The sequence below is a fragment of the Phocoena sinus genome, chromosome 3 (assembly GCF_008692025.1).
Source record: "Phocoena sinus isolate mPhoSin1 chromosome 3, mPhoSin1.pri, whole genome shotgun sequence".
Taxonomy (NCBI): domain Eukaryota; kingdom Metazoa; phylum Chordata; class Mammalia; order Artiodactyla; family Phocoenidae; genus Phocoena; species Phocoena sinus.
Window position 1 is genome coordinate 55,875,317 of NC_045765.1, and position 21,258 is coordinate 55,896,574.

A 21,258-nucleotide genomic window follows, 5' to 3' on the forward strand; every position below is an offset into this window, starting at 1 on the left:
GAGGAGCTTGGGCTCTGAAATTATTCCCAATTACCATTCAAGACAGTTTGCTGTGTTGCTGTTTTCCCAGGAATAATGGTAACTATAATGAAGCATAGAAGAGTATTATTTTTACAGTGGTATTTAGTATCTGATAGGCATTAGCCAACAGGTACAGTACCCCAGCGAGGTACGGTAAACACATTTTATCTGTTCTGTTACCTGCTGTTTCACGAACACATCCCTGAAGCATTTTAATCTTGTTTTTCATACTTGTCTTCAAGTGAGGAATTGTTCTGATTTGCAACTTTGGGGGATAATTACTATATTCATTAATTTCTGTTCTTTTCTCCCCTCCATTTATTACTCATTTCTTGAGAAAATTTCCCCCTAAATCTACACTAAGTGGAGACAAGTCACTTGATTAAAGGGTATTTTACAACAGTGGTTTTTCTAACTTCCTTGGTACACTGATGGGAGGGCTGTGTCAGCATCTTCTTACCTGAGGTGAAGGTCTCCCTGCTCTGGGCTCAGATGAGTAAGAGGTTTGGGAGACCTCTGACCTCAGGCTTCATTGCAGAGTGTTTTTTTGCACTGGGGTATTCCTGGGCAAAGGGCAGGAGAGGCTTAGCTGGTTTTCTTCTTATCAGAGATTCAGTCATAGACATTAACCAAGCATGTGTTATGTGCAGGACATTATGTACAGCACTGTGGGGGACATGGTTCTTCGCTCATATGGGTACTCAGTACATGTTGATTAAGTGAATGTGTGGCTAGATAGCGTGATCTTTGCCTTCAGAAAGACTGAAGGGGTAGGCCATGGCTTCATTGGCTGGGGGCTAGTGGATGAAGGGTGCTGTAACTTCCCTGGAAATTGGGAACATAATTCAGAGCATCCTGTTGGGGGCCATGATGCCCTGGCACTTGGATCTATAAGAGAAAGCAGTAGAGGAGAAAAGCTGTGTTGTGAGGATGGTTTATTTTGCATTTAATTTTTTCTGGTGTTTTGGCCTCATGAGTCCCCTCTTTTCATTGTAGACAGGGACTGTTATGTATGTTCCTTGTAAGTGCAGATGTTTCATAAATGTCAAGTGAACACCCAAGACAGTTGAGGGAGGAGTTGGAAAAATAGTAGCTTAGACAAGCTGGCTAAGGATAGGGCAGAGGCAGAGATATATGTGAGTTAGATGCTTGGGAAAAGAACTGAAGAAGGTAAGAAAGCAGAAGCCAAGAAAGGATTTGAATTAATCTGGAACTGAGTGGGAGCGCAGTTTTGAGAAGTCTGATCTGGGCTAAATACTCAGGGAAAGAGCACTGGAGGGATTTCTATCTGTAAGAATGAGGAAGGACAGAGAGTAGTTAGCTTGTGATCCTGAGGGAAAGGGGACACTGGGAAGAATGGCGTGATTCTTTTCTGCCCCTCCCACACACCATGTATCTCTCCTTTATGACACTTGTCATACTATGTGGCGATTATTTGTTCATATGCTTTTTCTTCTGCGAGAAGGTAGAAGAGGCTCAGTCATCTCTATATTTTAATTACCTAACTCTGTGTCCATCACACAGCAGGCGCTGCACGGCTAACTAATGAACATTCTTGAGGTTAAGGCCTGGGTGAGCCATTCATTGAGAACTGAAATGTGAGAGGTTGAGGTGGGGCAGAGGAGAGGTGAGCACGTAACTGGGTTGGGGGGTGTTGAACAGGATAGAACTGAGAAGTGAGGCAGAATCTAAATTTTTCAAGAATTTACCAAACATTTCTTCTGTGTCAAGTGTCGAGCTAGCTGGGCATGTGGACGTGGTCCCTATCCTTACGATGCTTAAGGCCTAGCAGTGGAGGAAGATAACTGTATAAGAAAGTGTAGTAAATGCAGTGAAAAGGGAAGTATGGGTGCTGTGTCAGTGCCTAATTGAATCTAGTGAGGAGGGTCATTGAAGGCCTCCTACATGAAGTGTCTTAGGATGAGTAGCAAACCTGTAAGATGAGTAGGAATTTGCCAGATAAAAAGGAAGAGAAACAAAGTTCCAAGGAGATGTGTGCAAATGCCTGAGGTGGGAGACAAGATGTCTTATTAGAGCACTGAGAAGAAAGTTCCATAAGCCCAGCTATAGACATGGTGAGGAAATAGAGAAAGCTGGAGACATTGATTGGAGCTTGATGGTGGAAGGCCTGGGTATGGAATTTGACCTTTTCCCTGAGAGCCCTGGAAAACTATTGAATGGTTTCAAGCAGGGGAAGGTAGGATTGAATTCATGCTCTAGCTGTAGAATAATCCCTCTAACATTTAATCAAGGTGTATACTTGTAATTTGTTGATCTTTTACCCTGAAACCCTCTGACACTGCAGCAAAGTCTGTCCATTTGCTCTAAATCACTGAGTGCAAGAGCCTGAAGTGTGGTAGAGAGTGTGGGCTGCCCCGGGCCTGAGTTCCTTATGTTTGAAGTTAGACCCAGAGCCCAGGCTGTGTTGCTGAGCGTGGGGTGTTCAGTACTGTAACTCCTACCTCCTCTGCAGCTCTTCCCACCCTCAGCTCACTGCCCCCTTCACAGCAGCTTAAAATTCCTCAGCCACTGTACCTTCCTCTGCTTTGTGCTCTCTACAAATTGAAAATTTTTATGACAATATCAAATCAATGGGAAAAGTTTTGAAAAGTAGGATTGAGAAATAGAGACCTCTTTGCCTTTTCTCCCTGCAAGGGAATTAGAAAAATATAGAAATTCTAAGTTATATGTTATGAAACCCTTGGGGTTTCCTTTCTTTTGAAAATGTTTTACATTAACCAAAAATACGACAGAGATGCTTATGGGAAGATAATTCCTTTTAGCTGGAGATTAAGCTCCACATTGTGAGCTTTTTAATTTTCTTTCTTTAGTGGTGGGTTGGGACCCAACTGTGCAGTCGCTAAAGCTCATCACAGCCCTGTTGCCAGGTGAGTTAACTCTGTGAAATCTGTATGTTTTCCCCTTGTACCTACCTAATGAAAGCCAAATTAAATCCTTTTTTTTTGGGGGGGCGCTACGCGGGCCTCTCACTGTTGTGGCCTCTCCCATTGCGGAGCACAGGCTCCGGACGCGCAGGCTCAGCGTCCATGGCTCACGGTCCCAGCCGCTCTGCGGCATGTGGGATCTTCCTGGACCAGGGCACGAACCCGTGTCCCCTGCATCAGCAGGCAGACTCTCAACCACTGCGCCACCAGGGAAGCCCTAAATCCATTTTTAATCAAGGAGATGAATGACAGTATTTTTTTAAAGGAAAAAACCCCCACAAGGCCCCAAAGTACTGGATACAATAAAAAGTGAAGTTTTTATTTGCATATGTGCTGTTAGGCATGGCTTTAATGTCAGGCAAATGGGAGGTGCTGTTAAAGTAGTATTTGGAAATATGCCATCCCAGGGACATGAAGAAGAGTGCTTTTCTCTCTGCCCTTCTTTCATAGTTTGTGTAGCCTGAGTGTTTTCTAGCACCTTGCACAGGTACACAGTACATTGTAGGATAGTAGGTGCCCAGAGATACCTGAACGAATGGAGGGATGGTTCTGAGCAGGGCCTTCTTTCTCTCTTGTTGCCCCCTCCCTCCAGCCTCTCAGTCTGCTTATTTGTTCATTTCTTCATTCATTCAACATACATTTATTCCTCCTGGGCTGCTGTGAGGGCCACTGGTAAGGAATGGGATGAAGGGAAGTTTCCAGTGAGTTCAGGCTGAGAGCCATGGCCAGTGCTCTTCTTCCTCTTCAACACATTTTATCCCTTATTTTGGGACGTCGGTTTCACCATCATCCTCCTCCTGAGAATTGCTTTCTTCCACCTGCTTTGGTGGAAGGAAATGGCTTCTCTTAGGGCAGAGGGAGTAGGGATGAAGACTCTTCAGCTCAGTGGCTATCCCCAGAGTATGTCTCCATGGGCTGTGAGGGGTGGGGCTGTAGCGGGGGCCACGTTTGCTTTGCCTGGGATTTGATTCCCATAATCATAGATTTGGCTTTGGCCTCTGGGGTCACAGGGCATTGGGACCTCTAGAGGACTCACTCAAGGCACCAAACCTTCTCTGCAGCCCACATTTCAGCTTGCTATTGTTATTGAATGGGTTCCCTGAGTGATACTCTTCATCTGAGGAAGAAAGTGGCTTCTATTGAGAGCCTTTCAGAGGGGCTCAAAAGACTGGGTTTGGGTTATTCCAGAAACCCTGGGCTGAGAAAATAACAGATTCATTAAAGCTGTGCCCTCTGCTTCCTCATTGTGCTGGTCAGCTTGGGTTGCCCTCACCTGAGAGGTGGTGGCTGGGGGTGGGGGTGAGCAATTTGGGCAGGTGAACATGGAGGAAAATAGATAAAATCGACAGTAGTTGGTGATGGGCAGGGGGTTAGAAGGGAAGTGGGGGAAAGGAGAGGGAGTGTTGAGGAGAGCTTCCGGGTTTCTGGCTTGTGCAGTAAAGCTAGGCGACTCTAGAGGACGATCAGTAGAGTAGCTTTGGACTTGTTGAGTGTGAAACATACAGAGGAGAGTAGAGCACGGCATATCTATCCTTCGGGGAGATTGTGCCTAGAATCTCAGGCTGTTTTCCTGTTCAAATTACCCACTTGGGTTTTAGGCCACTGTGAGGGATAATACAGTACAAATCCAGATTCTATTTACAAACTAACTCCTTCTATTAATAGATATTGAGAATTTGCAAGAACTGACAAACCATTGAACTGCAAGGCAAAGGAGTGAGTTCATAAGCAGAATTCACAAACAGTGGTGACCCTCTTATCTTAGCAGGCTTCTTTTTCCTCTCTCCAGTCTCCCTTTCATGTGGGGCAGTTCTGAAAAGGACAGAGATTGCAAAGGTTTGTTAAGAAAGTGCAATGAGCTATGTGTTTGGAACCCATCTGACCCATCTGGCAAAGTGGGTTCTTGTGTATCATGATGCCACTCCCCCATAAACCCTTTGCTCCAGCATTGTTGAAATAAATGCATGTTTCAAGTTTCATGCCTCCAGGCCTTCAAAAAGCAGTCTTGCCTCTGCTTGGGATGCTTTTCTCTTTGTCTTTGGTTAATTCCTTTTCCTCTTCCAAGAAGTCCTCTCTGACCCTTATCTCCTGATGGAGATATCTGTGCTTTCCTGCCATGGAGCCTCCTAGCCATCTGTGTCAGGGCTCTTTCAACCCAGTGCTTACTATAACTACTGATTTACTTATCGATTTACGTTGCCTGTCTAGAAGCTCCTGGACAACAGGACCCCTCTTTACTTAGTCTTCGTATCCCCAGCACCTGGCACATGTCTGGGATGTAGCAGGTCTCAATAAACATGTGCTGAAGGGTGAATAATCTGCTACTTGGATGTGTTGGAGGTGGTGGCAACTGGATATATGTTCCCTAGTAGGTGGTAAGGGTTTATTCATCTTTTCATAGTGAACAAGTTTTTGCTTTTTTGTAGCTTTCCTGTACGGGAAAGTGAACAAGGTCTTTGCAAAAATATTTTTCCGAATTGGCGTGGCTGTTGAGTGCTCATCTGGGGTTGAAATGATTTTGGCATGGGTGTGAAACTGCAGGTAGTAAGTGAGCAGTGTGTCTGGGCTGCGTGGGCATAATGCTCTTGTGTTTTCTGGTTGCTTTCCACATTTTCATAAGTTGCAACCCAAACATCCAGCTTCTCTGAAGCCAGGGCTTGTGCCTGGTTGTTCATGGGAGTGGTTGCCTTTTACCGTGAGAGGGTATAATATTAACCAAGCTTCTTCTACAGTGTTTTCTGTTGGCATTAGCAGGGGCTGCGGTGGCTGTTTTAAGGAGAGCTGCCACAAAAGGAATCCCCAAACAGTGAGAGACAGGATAGAATAATTGGAAAGAATTAATTACCTCCTATTTTATGTCAGGCCAGGCCCTTTGGCAAAATAGAAGGTGTAGGGAAGGTGCTGAGTGACAGAAATAAAAATGCGATACCAACTGAGAGGTAAAGGGATAGTTTTGTAAGGAAACCAGAAAGAACTGGGACCCCTGCTATAAGGGTGAGGCAAGGGTGGGCCACTTGGCATCTGTTACACCCTTGGTGCCCTTAAAATGATACTGTCTTACTCATGACCCAGTGGGGTTGGGTTCAGAGCATCTGCTGCCCAAAGTGTGGGTTCCAAATGCTTATTGATCCTCGGCTGAATGTGCTCTACTTGGAGGCTGATTGTGAGACTGATTGTTTCTAGCAGATGTTTACCTGGGCAGGTAGCTGGCATGTTATCCTCTTTCAGCAAATCTGGTGCTATGAGAAGCTAGCTGGTAAGTCATCCTCATGGAGCCTACTGTGGCAGGAGAGACTTCCTGGGGTCCCACTGGCATCCCCATCACACGGTCACTCACTGGAACCTAGAGTCCCTTTGCAGGCTCCAGTCTAGGATACTGCTGTTGGCTGAGCTGTACCCCTGTCAGTTGCAGGCTGATGACTCCTGGCAGGCTGGGATTTGGTTGGTGGCATTTTGCAGAGCCCTCTGACCCTACCTGCTGTCATGAATCCTGTTGTATCCCCCTTGTACACATGCTTCAGTGTCTCATGATATACTACTCTTAAGAAGAACAGATGCCAGATGGGAAAAGTATCTCTCTTGGGTTTATGTGTGCTTTAAAAAAAAAAAAATAAAAAAAATTGTAGCCTGGTTTGGCAATTTTCCAGGCTCAGGATGTGTTTGTCATGTTCTTGTTGTCCTATGGAGACCAGCAGAGCTGTGAAGAGAAACCACCTCCTTAGGAGACTCCAGAAGAAAACTGGGCCCTCCTGGCACTTCCTCAGGGATTTGGGCCCTTTCCCTTCCACAGCCTGCCAAGGTCAGGGCCTGGGAATGCTCCCCAGGGCAGTGTGCTCTGTGCCAGTGTCCAAGGATCTTAAGGAATTTAATTAAGCAACTAATAGAGTAGGGGATGTTTAACGTTAAAGTGTGATTTTGTTGACATTAAACATAGTTATTTAAATATCAGCTAGTTAGTGCTTTTTAATATTGCTTCTTGAACTCAAGTTTGGTTACTGCAGTTGACGTAGATACTTGACAAACCCAAGTTCATTGTGGAGGCATGGGGCACAGTTGAACATGGACTCGGAGGAGAGGAAGAGAGAACACATAATTTACAGCTGCTGAAATAATTCAGCCCTTTCCCTTGCTGACTGCTCTCCTTCTCTGTACTGCTGATGCAGTGAATTTTTAATGGGATGGGCTCTTGCTGTGCCAATCAGGGTTGGGATGAGGCCTTTTTGATTGTTGGGAATAAACTCTAAGGTTGGCAGGAACACTTTAAATTTGAAACTAATGCCACATTCCCCTTTAATCCCAGCACAGGATTTGAGCTTTGGGGTATGCTTTGGTATGAGGGCTGCATCTTGTGTGAAAGCAGGCACTGAACTGTGGACATTATTGATTAGGTGATGAGGGAAAGTGGGGAGATGAGAGTCCAGGGCTAGGGTTCAGCTTACAGAGCTGCAGACAAACTGAGCTGCTCTAAAACAGAGAAGATGCCTCTATGGAGTGGTTGGTGAGCCTTCAGAAGGTCTTCCTGCCTGAAAAATCTTCTCTGCACACCTGCCAGGGTGTCAGTATTATGGATTAAGGTGTTCATCTGCTCACCTGGTAATCTCTCCACCTACCCATTCATTTACTTATTTATCTGCCATACTTTTATTGAGGGCCTACTGTGTCCTAGACCCTGCACTAGTTAGGGATGGAGTAGTGGATGAGGAAGGAGTCTTTCTTCTCAGGGAGTTCATATTTATAGTACAATTTGGTGGGTTTTATGATAGTTGCACAGAGAGTTATGGGAGTACATGAAGGACCAACAAAATACTGCAAATCAAACTGAGCAGGATATAAAAATGATCATCTGACCAAGTTGGACTTATCCCGGGAATGCAAGGGTGGTTTCACATTAGAAAATCTGCACATAAAATTTGCTACTTTAGTAGGTTAAAGGGAAAACTATATGATCATCTTAGAGTAGGGAAAACATGTGATAAAATTTAACACCCACTCATGATAAAACCTCTTAGCTGTTTAGAAATAGAAAGGCACTTCTTTACCTTGACAGACTATCTACCAGAGAAACTACAGAAAACATCATTTTTTTTCTTAAATTTTTAAAAAGAGAACAATATTAATGTACCCATGTGCCCATTATCCGGTTTCAGCAATTACCAACTCGTGGGCAATCTTATATTTTTTTAGTATGCTAAAATATAGATAGCATAAAATTTGCCATTTTAACCATTTAAAATGTACAGTTCAGTGGCATTAATTACATTCACAATGCTTTGCAACCATTACCACTATCTACTTCTAAAACTTCTTCGTCAGCTCAAACAGAAACCATGAACCTATTAAGGAATGACTTCCCATTACCTACCCCCTCCCTGCAGGTGACCTCTAATCTACGTTTGTCTCTATGAATTTGCCTATTTTAGATATTTAATGTAAGTGGAATTATGTAATATTTGTCCTTTTGTGTCTGGCTTATTTTACTTAGCCAGAAAATTTTATTATTTCATAATGTTTTCAAGGTTCATCTATGCTGCAGCATGCATCAGAACTTCATTCATTTTTATGACTGAATAATATTCCATTGTATGTGTATACCACTTAAAAAATCTATTTAAAAAATTTATTCATCTATTGATACTTAGGTTATTTCCTGTTTTGTCTGCTGTGAACATTCACATGCTGGTATCTGTTTGAGTCACTGTTTTCAGATATTTGGATATATACCTGGGGGTGGAAGTGTTGGGTCATATGACAATTTTATGTTTAGCTTTTGAAGAATTGTCAGACTTCTCCACAGTGGCTGTACCACTTACATTTCCAGTGGCAATGTACTAATTTTCCACATCTTTGCCAACACTCGTTATTTTCATTAAAAAAAAAAAATTATAGTCGTCCTCATAGGTGTCAAATGGTATCGCACTGTGGCTTTGATTTGCATTTCCACAATTATCAGTGATACTGAGCATCATTTTATGTGCTTATTGGCCATTTGCATATCTTCTTTGGAGAAATACCTATTCAAGTTCTTTGCCCATTTTTAAATTGGGTTGCTTGTCTTGTTGAGTTGTAGTTGTTGTTATGTATTCTGGATGGTAAGCCCTTATTAGATATGTGATTTGCAAGCATTTTCTCCCATTCTGTGGGTTGTCTTTTCATTCTCTTGCTAATGAGAGGCACAAAAGTTTAAAAAAATTTTTTTAAATTTATTGAAGTATAGTTGATTTATAATGTGTTAATTTCTGCTATGTAGCAAAGTGATTCAGTTTTATATATATATATATATACACACACATTTGTTTTTATATTCTTTTCCATTATGGTTCATTACAGGTTATTGAATATAGTTTCCTGTGCTATACAGTAGCACCTTGTTGTTTAAAAAAGTTTTTAAATTTTGATGAAGTGCAGTTTATCTATTTTTTTCTTTTATCACTTGTGGTTTTGTGTCATATTTAAGAAACTGTTGCCCTATCCAAGGTTATGAAGTTTGGCCCGTACGTTTTCTTCCAAGAATGTTATAGTTTTAGCTGTTAAATTTAGATCTTTGCTCCATTTTTAGTCAATGGCACCCTTGTTAAAAATCAATTGATGTAATGATATAAGAGGGTATGTTTATCCTTATGTCGATATAAGAGTATATATTTATCTTTATGTGAGTTTTGTACAGTTTTGATTATTGTAGCTTTGTGGTAAGGTTTTGAAATCAGGATATGTGAATCCTCCAACTTTGTTGTTCTTCAGGATTATTTTGGGTAGGGTACCTTAAAATTCCATATGAATTTTAGGATTAGTTTTTTCATTTCTGCAAAAAATGCTTTTGCGATTTTGACAGAGAATATGTTGAATCTGTATATTGCTTTGGGTAGTATTGTCATTTAAGTCTTCCAGTTCAGGAACCCAGAACATCTTTCTATTTATTTAGGTCTTCTTTAATTTCTTTTAGTAATGTGTTGTAGTTTCCAGTGTATAAGTCTTTTGGTTAAAGGCTTTCTTCTTTGATTAAATTTATTCCTAAGTATTTTATTCTTTTTGATGCTATTTTATTTATTTATTTATTTATTTTTTTAAATTTACTTTTGGCCATGTTGGGTCTCTGTTGCTGTGTGTGGGCTTTCTCTAGTTTCAGTGAGCTGGGGCTACTCTTTATTGCGGTGTGTGGTCTTCTCACTGTAGTGGCTTCTTGTTGTAGAGCACAGGTTCTAGGCTCACAGGCTTCAGTAGTTGCAGCATGTGGGCTCAGTAGTTGCGGCACACAGGCCCTAGAGCACATGGATTTCAGTAGTTGCGGTGTGTGGGCTCAGTAGTTGTGGCATGCAGGCTCTACGGTACGTGGGCTTCAGTAGTTGTGGTGCGTGGGCTCAGTAGTTGTGGCTCGCGGGCTCTAGAGTGCAGGCTCAGTAGTTGTGCCGCATGGGCTTAGCTGCTCCATGGCATGTGGGCTTTTCCCAGGCCAGGGATCGAATCTGTGTCCCCTGCATTGGCAGGTGGATTCTTAACCACTGCACCATGAGGGAAGCCCTGATACTATTTTAAATGGAATTATTTTCTTAATTTTCTTTCTGGATTGCTAGTTGTTAGTGTATAGAAATACAACTGATTTGAGTTTTGATTTTGTACCTGCAGCTTTTGTATCTGCTGAATTTATTAGCTCTAATAGTTTTTGTTTGTAGATTCTTCAGGGTTTTCTTTGTATAAGATCAAGTCACCTGCAAACAGTTTTGCTTCTTCCTTTCTAATATGGATGCCTTTTATTTCTTTTTCTTGCCTAATTGCTTTGGCTAGAATGTCCAGTATTATGTTGAATCTAAGTGACAAAAGCAGGCATCCTTGTGTTATTCCTGATCTTAGAGGAAAAACTTTTAGTCTTTCATCATTGAGTATGATGTTAGCTGTTGGTTCTTCATATATGACCTTAATTATGTTAAGGAAGTTCTTTTCTATCCCTGGTTTATTGAATGTTTTTATCACAAAACGATGTTGGATTTTGTCAACTGCCTTTTCTATGTCAATTGAGATGATCATGTGTTTTTTTTCCCTTCACTCTACCAATGTAATGTATTAAATGGATTAATTTTCATATGATGAACCGCCCTTGTATTCCTAGGATAAATCCCATTTGATCATGTTGTATAATCCTTTTGATATGCCGCTGAATTTGCCTTGCTAGTATTTTGTTGAGGATTTTTGCATGTATATTCATAAGGGTACTGGTCTGTAGATTTCTTGTAGTGTCCTTGTCTTGCTTTGCTGTCAGGGTAATTCTGGTCTCACAGAATGAATTAAGAAGTGTTCCCTTCTTTTTTTGGAAATTTTAGAAGGATTGGTATCTGCTACCTTTCTTAATAGGCATGTTGCTGGGTAGTAGGCCATGGGCTGTGTGGTGTGGGGGTACCTATTTGGAACTCTGGCATCCTTTTTTTTTTTTTGGTCTCTGCACCTCCATCTTGGCTACCTGTCTTGGCAGCCAGGCATACTGGTGATGCAGACTGGAAGTCTTCTGGTAAAAAAGGTCAACTTGATAAGTTGGATTTTAAGACTGCAGCTATTTCCTTGTGCTCTCTCTTTCTGTGATAGATGGATGGTCTTGCTGAACAAGGTCTCTGTGATCCCAGGCACCAGAACGAATTAGCAGATAAGGGAGGGCTTTCCTGGTGGTGCAGTGGTTGGGAATCCGCCTGCCATTGCTGAGGACATGGGTCTGAGCCCTGGTCCAGGAAGGTCCCACATGCCATGGAGCAACTGGGCCCGTATGCCACAACTAGTGAGCCTGCGCTCTAGAGCCTGTGAGCCACAACTACTGATCCCATGTGCCACAAATACTGAAACCTACATGCCTAGAGCCCATGCTCAGCAACAAGAGAAGCCACTGCAATGAGAAGCCTGCACACAGCAACGAAGAGTAGCCCCTGCTCACTGCAACTAGAGAAAGCCCATGCGCAGCAACAAAGACCCAACACAGCCAAAAATAAATAAATAAAATAAATAAACTTATTTTAAAAAAAGTAGATAAGGGAACAGGTTCTGTGTTGAAAATAATGTTTAAGTATTTTCTCATATATCTAACATTTTAGGAAGAAAGACTTCATCGAGCATACCTTTCCATAATTCTAATAACTTCATGTCTGATCACAGAGATGGCTACACACACTTTTTTTCAAAGTACTAATATTTCATATACATGTGCCATTATGTTCTTCATTCAACAGTATTTTATGTATCTGTTTTCATGTTTCACTATAGTTCATATTTTCACTGACATTATTTTCCATTGTGTATTCCACGTGACCCCCTTTTAGATTATTAATTTTATTCAACTAACAGATATTTTTTGAGCGTCTGCCACAGTGCTAGGCAATGAGGATACAGCAGTGTTTTAGGTGGACATTGTACCTGCCCTTGTGGAGCTCCCAGTCAGATGGGTTGTAGTTGTTATAGGCCCATGAAATGGAATTTCACTGACCATGTAACACAGCCTTGGAGAGGATGAGGAGGTTGTGTAGTCTCTAGCCCTGGCTCCTATTGCTGCTTGCTTTTTAAAAAAAATTTATTTATTTTTGGCTGCATTGGGTCTTCATTGCTGTGCGTGGGCTTTCTCTAGTTGGGGTGAGTGGGGTCTACTCTTCGTTGTGGTGCATGGGCTTCTCATTGCAGTGGCTTCTTGTTGCATGCAGAGCACAGGCTCTAGGTGCATGGGCTTCAGTAGTTGTGGCATGCAGGCTCAGTAGTTGTGGCTTGCGGGCTCTAGAGCACAGGCTCAGTAGTTGTGGCACATGGGCTTAGTTGCTCCGTGGCATGTGGGATCTTCCCGGACCAGGGCTCGACCCCACGTCCCCTGCATTGGTAGGTGGACTCTTAACCACTGCACTACCAAGGAGGCTCCTACTGCTGCTTTCTAAAAAGCAAGCAAGGCTTTGTCAGGACAGTGGCAGTTCTGCTTGTGACTGGGCTCTTAGCAAAGCCCAGGATGGGGAGCCCTGGGACCATTGCAGAGTCAGCTCTGAAATGGGGCTGCTGCAGCAGGGAGGACTGCTATTTCCTAAGCAATACTCTGCTTAATATTTTTAGTGCGTGGTCACCGGCAGAACTAAATGTGGTTTCTGATCCCAAACTGGTAATAAATGTAGACATATTTAGAGTCAGAAACAATGCATTTAAAATCCTCTCCTCCTTAATTGTCTTGCCAAGTGCTGAGTTTAGGTTTCTTTGTTTCTTGGCTACCTACCCAGCCTCCCACAATCTCTCAGAGATTTTCTCTGGGTGTTAGGTGGGATTCTGAAAACCGCGAGTTATGGCTCCCTGAGCTGTGTTGAGAAGCATCTGATTTTTGTGTTTCTGCCCACGTATGTAAATGTGTACACTTTAAAATTTATCCTCCTTTCAAGTTTTTAAGGATCTGGAATTATGAATAGTCTTGGACTCTCAGGTGTGTTAAAAATAAAATATGTTGTTTCAGTTGCTGACTTACCTCAAAGACATACTCAATGCCAACATGGTAGTCGCGAGTTCAGTGATTGGTGATCCGTACTTGTGCTGCCGCTAAGGTTTTCTGTAGGTAAATGCTGTTTTCTTGGGGTTCCTCAATTAGTTTAAGGATCACCCTAATTGTTGCCCATCTAATCATTTCTAAGTTATAATTTGTGTCTCAAGTTGCCCAGAACAGTATTTATTTTCTCACGGCATATTCCTTAACAGCACTTTCTTCTTAATTGTACTGTCTGAGACTCAGATATGGAAAACCATGCTACTCACTGATGGTCAACAGGACATAAAACACCTGCGGACAGTGATGGTATCTTTTGTATGTTGTGTTATACAGTATGGTTCCCAGTGTGCTCAGGGGACCTGAGGTACCTGTTTCTAGAGTGTGAATGCTGAATTCTTGTAATCCAAAGTGCCAGAGTGGCTGGCACAGAATAAGGGTTGGTGTGCTTACTGATTTGCAGATAGTCCACTTGGAGCTATGGACTGGAAGTCATACCTTCTTCCCTATCCTACCATAGTCCTGCTATGAGGCCCTGACGTTTGCTGGAAGTTTGGACACAGCAGGGGAAAGGAAAGATGAATTCTGATCCCTCTCCAGCCCCAGACTGTGGATTGTAGATGAGTGTATGAAGGTCCTGGTATTCTTGGGGAGCAGGCTATAAAGAAAGCCCATCATGCTTACTGTTAGGAGATATAGTTATTAGTTTAAAAGGAGAGGGAAGGAGGTGGCCCTGGAGCTCTTACTCCCTGGATAGCAACTGACCCTTTCTAGGGTGGTCCAAGCAGTCTGTAAGTCTGCTGAATTTGCCTCTGCTGCTCTTGCCTTCCCTGTTCTCTCTTAGAGATATGAGAGCAGCAGCAGGAATATGAAGACAGGCCTGAATCACCAGGAAGCTGGGCTCTGAAGTGGCTGTTCTTAGTCAACTCTCCGGTGGGCACTGATGCAGAGCCAGCCAATATTGCTTAAAGGTTTCAATGGAAATGCCTCTGTAGCCACCTAGAGTGTAGTCTAGGTGTGTGGGCAGATTTGCAGCTCAGGGAAGCTGGGTTCCAAGGAGAGACTTGATTATCAGAACAGAAGACATTTCTATATGGGGGTGAAGCCTCACTGCTTTTGTTTATCCTGTCCTTTGCTCAGAATTTTCTCTAACAGTAGTTGTTAGTGAGAGCTACAAGCTTCTTGAGCCCTTGGTTTGTGTCAAGCATTGTGCTATATGCTTCATGTCATCTCATTTAATGCTAACACCCATCCTACAAAATAGTTATTATTAAGTCCCTTTTTAGATGAAGGAATTGAAACTTGGAGAGAGGTTAAATGGCTAGACCTAAGTCCCACAACTAATTGGGGAGACCTGGGTGGAAATCCAGGTCTGGAGTGGAGATGGAGTTGAGTAGAGTTTTTGGTAACCTTGGCTGCTGTCATGAGACACAGGCTGATCACTCTAAGGACCTCATGCAGTGTTGGGGAGCAAGTATAAGGAGTAGATTTCCTTGCCCACTTCCCGCTAGAAACGTGCAGTCTGGAGCCTAGTGGAAAATACACCGACCACGGCTGGTATATTTCTCTACTTTGCCTGGTTGCTTGCTGGTGTGCTTAGGCAAGCCCCATTCACCCTTTTGGGCTCTATTTTCTTCATGTGCCATGTAGAAATAATCCTGTCCTATATATTTCATGCGTGGGGAATAGGATCATAGACTAGTTGTAAATGAGCTTGGATATCGTCTTGGCCAACTTTTACCCAATATAGTTCTCTCCTCCTCTCTGCTAAGTTCTTTCCAGACAGTTGGATATGTATGAGGGAAGTGCTTTGTGCTGGACTCTGTGAGGGAGAGCAAGGATGCTTTTGCTTCTTGTACAGCTGGGGAGCCTGAGTTATGGGAGGTTAAGAGGTCAAGTCACACAGGGTGCCAGTGAACTGGTTGCAATCTGAGGCAAGGGCCTTCTTCTTCTTGAATATCTGTGTCTCTACTGTGGGCTGGGCTGTGCGAAGGACATTCACTAATCAAAATGTGTGTGCATGCGTGTGTACATGCATATGTGTGTATGATGTGCAGAAATATAGATGTGGTAGAAGTGGCTCTCTCCGCAAGAGGACTCCAGTAGGCTCATTAAAAAATTTCTCTCCTGACACAAAATGTGTGCCTTTTTATTCACATTGTTGCAAAACAAATAAAATGAATGGCTGATTTCATAGACCACTCGAAAGGCAGCATGGTCTGTAGAAAGAGCATGGGTTCTGGGGCCGGAATGGCTTTGATTCCTGACTCTACTACTCTCTGACTGTGTGAACTTGGGCAAATTACTTAACCTCTCTGAATTTTAGTCCCCTCATGGGCAAAATAAGCAGCATATTAGAACCCCATCACAGGGTTGTGGTGAAGAGTAAATGAGCTTAGAACTTTGCTTGGAACATAGAAAGTGCTCTATAAATATTGACTATAATTATTATTATACAGAATTTGTTTTCTTCTGGGCTGCCCAAATACTGCATTTTAATACTAGGGAATCGGGTGTCATGGGGATATTTCTCTTTATCCCTCAGTCCAAGTGCTATAATTATGATTATTACAGCTCTACAGAGTGTGAGGACTAAAGCTTCAGAGCGATCTGAGGCATGGCTGAGAGCTCAGAGAAGGTGGAGTTGTGTGTCTGATGGGAGTTTGTTCTTGGAGACTTTGTCTCCTTGCCTCCTTTCTCTACTGATGTGACTGTGTCCATCACTATCCTGAGGATGTGTGTGTTGAGGCGTAGCTCTACTCCATAAAGGGAACCTACCATATGGCATCGGAGAATCTCTCTATATGACCACCGGGGTCAGTATTTTCTGTTATCATTATGACTCTAGGGGAAAGGTTGAAAAAATTGGATTTAGAGAAGTGGCCCCAAATCTCCAAACTTAAGTGGACCTACTCAACTCTTCCAGGTGTTCTACCCTTGTGCCTCTATTTCTTCACAAATGTGCCCTCTTTTGAAGGGCCCTCCAGCTTCCTTGTTGCCAAATCCAGTGGCTTTTCTCATCCTCGTTCTGACTGACCTCTTGACTTTGTTGAACCCACAACTTGATTTTCTCAGGATTCCCTCCTCTCTTGACTTGTGTAATTCTGCACTATTCTTAATGTTCTTCATCTTGGTCCCTGGATTGCTCCTCTTTCTTTCTTTCTTTTTTAAAAAAATTGTTTATTTATTTATTGGCTGCGTTGGGTCTTAATTGTGGCACGCAGGCTCATTAGTTGCAGTGCGCAGGTTCTCTAGTTGTGGCATGTGGGCTTCAGAGCACCTGGGCTCTGTAGTTGTGGCATGCAGGCTCAGTTGCCCTGCAGCATATGGCATCTTAGTTCCCCCACCAGGGGTTGAACCGGCATCCGCTGCATTGCAAGATGGATTCTCAACCACTGAACCACCAGGGAAGTCCCATTCTCTTTCTTTTCCTAACGTACAGTCATGGTTTGAAAACTCTTCTTGGCCCGTTGTTCCTTTCTCTTTAAGTTTTCTCTGTAATACAGGAAATCTGTTATTGCTTTGGTTGTCACCTCTGGGTGATGACACCAAAATTCTTCTTCTGCCCTAGTCCTCTCTACCTCTTTGTCTTCAACAGGCATGAAGTTGCCAGAGCCTTCCTGGATGCAGTGACAAGCCCATACCTGAAGGCATTGAACTCTGTTTTTTCTGTGTGTAGGTATCAAGTGCCTGCCGTGTCTTTTGGATTGTTAGCAGTCCAAATGAAGACTAAGTCTTAAGCTGCCTTCTAGCATTCAGATTCTTTGAAGGCTGGGGTTGAATAGGATAGGTCTGGAGAGGGCCAGGCTGGGCTCCTGTTTATTCAGTCACTCTACTTGTCACCTGATTTCTTTTAGAGGGAGCACTGTCTTTTGTCTCCGAGATTGCAGCTTTTTGTTAACATGCTTAGCTACCTCTAAAAAAATTTTTTTAAATTGAAATACAGTTGATTTACAATGTTGTATTAGTTTCAAATGTACAGCAGAGTGATTCAGTTATACATATCTATCTATTCTTCAGATTCCTTTCCATTATAGGTTATTACAAGATATTGAGTGTATTTCCCTGTGCTATACAGTAGGTCCTTGTTGGTTATCTATTTTATATTTAGTAGTGACATAGCTACCTTCTTGAAGATCTGTTCTCTTCTCTTCTGGGGTAGGGATGGGATTGGCCATGTCCCCCACATTTTGGAGTACAGAGTATTAAGGAGGGGTCAGGAATGCCCACTTCCTGTTTCATCCCATCCTGTGTTGCCTTCCTTCCAGAGCTCCAGTCCCAGCTGGGCCTGTGGAGACCTTCTTGGCTCCATGTGCTCTCTGGCAGGGCCAGCACCTGTCTCTGTGTTGCCACTGGAAAGGCCTCACTTGGGCTCTCCCTTGCAGGCTGTACAAGCGGATTTTGGCCTGGTCAGGCAGAGGCTTGGATCCACTGTGAACTTTTTACCCTCCAGTAGTCTCACCTGATCACTTTCCTTTTAGGGTGCCTTGAGTTTGTTGAGAGCAGTCCCCATTTGCATGGCCTTAGGCATGACTTCAGTATTTAGGGCACACACTGTTGCCATTACACAAATGGTCAGTGGCGTAAGGATGTTCCAGGTCCAGCCTCCCAACCAGTTAGGGCTAGACTGGGGTTAGAAGCCACATTTCTTTTGCAGTTCAAAGCCTCTTTTTATTTAATTGCTGTCTACCTCCTGACTTTGTTTATGTCTTATGGGGGAAAAAGCCTGTTTGCCTGACCTCTTCAAACTTACTTCTCTTGTCCTTCAAATTATTCTTTAAAAATCCATTTCTCTTCCTAAGCCTTTGCACATTGTTCTTCCTTGTCAGGACTATCCTTTCAGTGTTCTCTTTGCATTGTTTTTTCAGATTCATATTTGTCTGCCCAAATTAGGCAGTGAGCTTCTATTTGTGTAGAGGTGAGTGACTATGTGTGTGTGTGTGTATGAGTTTGTGTAGCACATAAATAGTAATGAATGTGTTTGTGGGAAGAGTTCATCCTCTGTCAGTTTGTAAAGCAGAAGACTGTCTTATAGCTCTTTCTGCAAGTGGAAGTTCTACACGATGGTAGCCTGGTTCTCTGGACACTAATATGCTGGGAAAAGCACTGAATGGGCTGGGTCTGCCTCAGTGCTCAGCAGAAAACTGGCTGGAGTCTCTCCATTTTTAGCTGTGGGGGTCCTCCTCTAACATTTGTTTCCTTCACCTCCTGAAAGCAGATAACCAGCAAAAGGCTTTGGTCCTAAAATTTGAGATGTGGGGTCAGCTAGAGGGTATGCAGATCCTGCAGGAGTCAGGGAGCTCTGGAGAGTGTTTCTAGGGTACCTGGCCTGGCTGTGACTGCCTGTGGGTCCAGGGGGAAGTCCTCATCCCCGGTCTAATGATGGTGTGATAACTAGGTGCCAGGTGCTGTACCGTGTACTTTCCACTCATTGTTTTATTTAATCCTCCCTAATACTCTTTGAAGTAGGAGCTCTTATTATGCCCATTTTATAGATGAAGAAACTGAGGCCTAGCGAAGTGTGTGTCCAAGATCACATAGCTAGAAATTGGCAGAGCGAAGACTTGGCCTTAGATGTGTCTGAATCTAAATTCATGTACTATACTTTCAACCCAATGTTTTAAATCTCTTTGCTTTAATTTCCTTCTTATAAGATGGAAGTAGAAATTCTTTCCCTTTCACTTTTTCCAAAAGATTTGGGGAAACAAATACATGGACATACACTGTACGTTAAGAACACGAGCATTTTATAAGATGGGAGTTCCAAGCGTTCCCAGTCAGGCTGCTGAGGTGGGTCTCCCTGCCCAGAACACTTGTGATGTTTACCTGTTCCCCCTGTGCTCTGGCCCTGAGACTGGAGAGCAGCCACTGTCCATGGGACCTACCAGCATGTCAGAAGCTTTAGGAGGTCCAGCAGTTCCACTCCTCCTTCCTCTGTTGGCTTCCTGCCATCCTCATGCCATTCTTTTGCGTTCCTGCCTTAAGAGAAGATAAAAGTTACAGGAAGATGTCTTGTTTACAAACGGCCCAGTCCCCTCCTAGAGTCCTGTCTGAATTGAGAGGAGAATATAAGGCACCAGGGAGGCAAGGGCTAGTGAGTCCAAGGGCCTTCTCCCGCCTGTGCCCCAAGCATCTGCTCCAGGCTGGCAATACAGATTGCTGAGAGCATCCATCCTCTATTTAAGTAGAAGTACAGACTACACGTGGCCAGTTTTGATAGAAAAATGGGCATCTCAAGTACCTTATCATCTCTTTTGTCTCAAAGCCCAAGGATACTTAAGGAAAGAGTTACTGGTGGAACACTGAAATGCATTCCCCTTTCCTGGACTGAGTGATGGTATTATAAGTCAGAAGAAGGCCATAAATGAAAAGATGTAGTTCTGTCTTCTTTTGAGAGCCCAGGATGATGGGAAGGTTTGTTATCCAGGGTGTACAGGAGCAGGTGATCAGGTGAACTCAGGGTTAGTGGGTGACAAGTAATTTGGGGAGGGCACTAACCTCAGGCCAAGTGCCAAACTATGCCTCAGTGGGATTCCATGACTTTGGCTTTACTTATGTCAGGGTCTGAGGTTTTCTTTTGCTGCTGCTGCTGCCTATGTCCCTGCTTGTGATGGTGGACCATCCTGGCAGAACCAAACTGTGGGCCACTTCTCCTTTCCCTCTTTCCCCCTTCCCCCCAGCTTCAGTGTAAAGCCCAAGGGAAAACGTGCCTGCTTGCTCTCCATCGCCACTTCTTGAATAAGGACAAAGCCCAGGTGACATAGTTACAGGCCAGGCCTTATGAGGACAGAGGACAGCATTACCCATACCTGCGTGCTGCAGAGTTTGCACTTCTTCTCTGGGTACCCTTGCAATGCCTGGGAAACTGTCTCACACCTTTCTCCCAGCCTCACTGCTCCTAGGCCTCTCCCCAGGCACTGCTCCCACCACCATGTTCTCTCTCTCTTTATCTCTGATTCATGGGAAAATACATGGAGCCAATGAATAGGTCAGATGTGCAGTCCACATGGAATTATTGGGGGTGGGGGGATGAAGGATCCATTTGCGAATCGACCTGTCATCCTTAGTATTGTCAGAAAATGCTTCTGAGGGCGTTAGTGTGTGTGCAGGTGATGGAGGTGGCAAGGAGCCCTGTGGGAGCTGCCATTTCTCTCACCCGGCCTGCCATCCCACTCCAGGAGGTGGGTGTGCTGTTAGTGCATCAGCTGCCCCCAACTCCTTCTTCCTCAGTTCCTTCTAGGCCTCCTCCTCCTGCTCATTTGTTGTCTTTGCCCTCGATTTCATTCTCATTTATCTGTTCCTTCTCATTCCCCGCCCCCCCCACCCCACCCCAGCATCAGTTCCAGGTGTTTATCCCTGGCTGTAAGAAGGAAGCGTCTAGCTCTCTGTGTGTGTGTATATGCATATACACATGAACGGTCTCATGTAGGGGAAGGGAAGTCTGTGGCTTTTGGATAATCCTTTTCTCTCTTAATGTATGTTGTCCTGATAATGCTGTGAGTCCCCTAATTCCATTTTTTGTTCTCCTTTTCCCCACAGCCAAGGATGCAAGAATAAAAAAGGTATGGGACATTATGGGAAGCTCTAGGGCTGTGTCCTCTTGGGACCCATCTCCCTGGGCCTTTCTTGACTTCTCATTCTTTTTTTTTTTTTTCTGCTGTACGCGGGCCTCTCACTGTTGTGGCCTCTCCCGTTGTGGAGCACAGGCTCCGGACACGCAGGCCCAGTGGCCATGGCTCACGGGCCCAGCCGCTCCGCGGCATGTAGGATCTTCCCAGACCGGGACACGAATCCGTGTCCCCTGCATTGGCAGGC

General features: G+C 43.7%; 1 protein-coding gene across 6 annotated transcripts in view; it reads left to right on the forward strand.

The window, feature by feature from the left end:
* Positions 1-21,258, forward strand: part of SIL1 (SIL1 nucleotide exchange factor) — a 291,152-nt gene that overhangs the window by 89,091 nt on the left and 180,803 nt on the right. The window contains exon 2 of one of the 6 annotated variants that reach the window (XM_032627598.1): positions 2,853-2,909. The exons of the other annotated variants lie outside the window; for them this stretch is intronic. The gene's annotated coding sequence lies outside the window, so the exon portion shown is untranslated. The remainder of the gene's footprint in view (positions 1-2,852; positions 2,910-21,258) is intronic. 6 annotated transcript variants of the gene reach the window in all.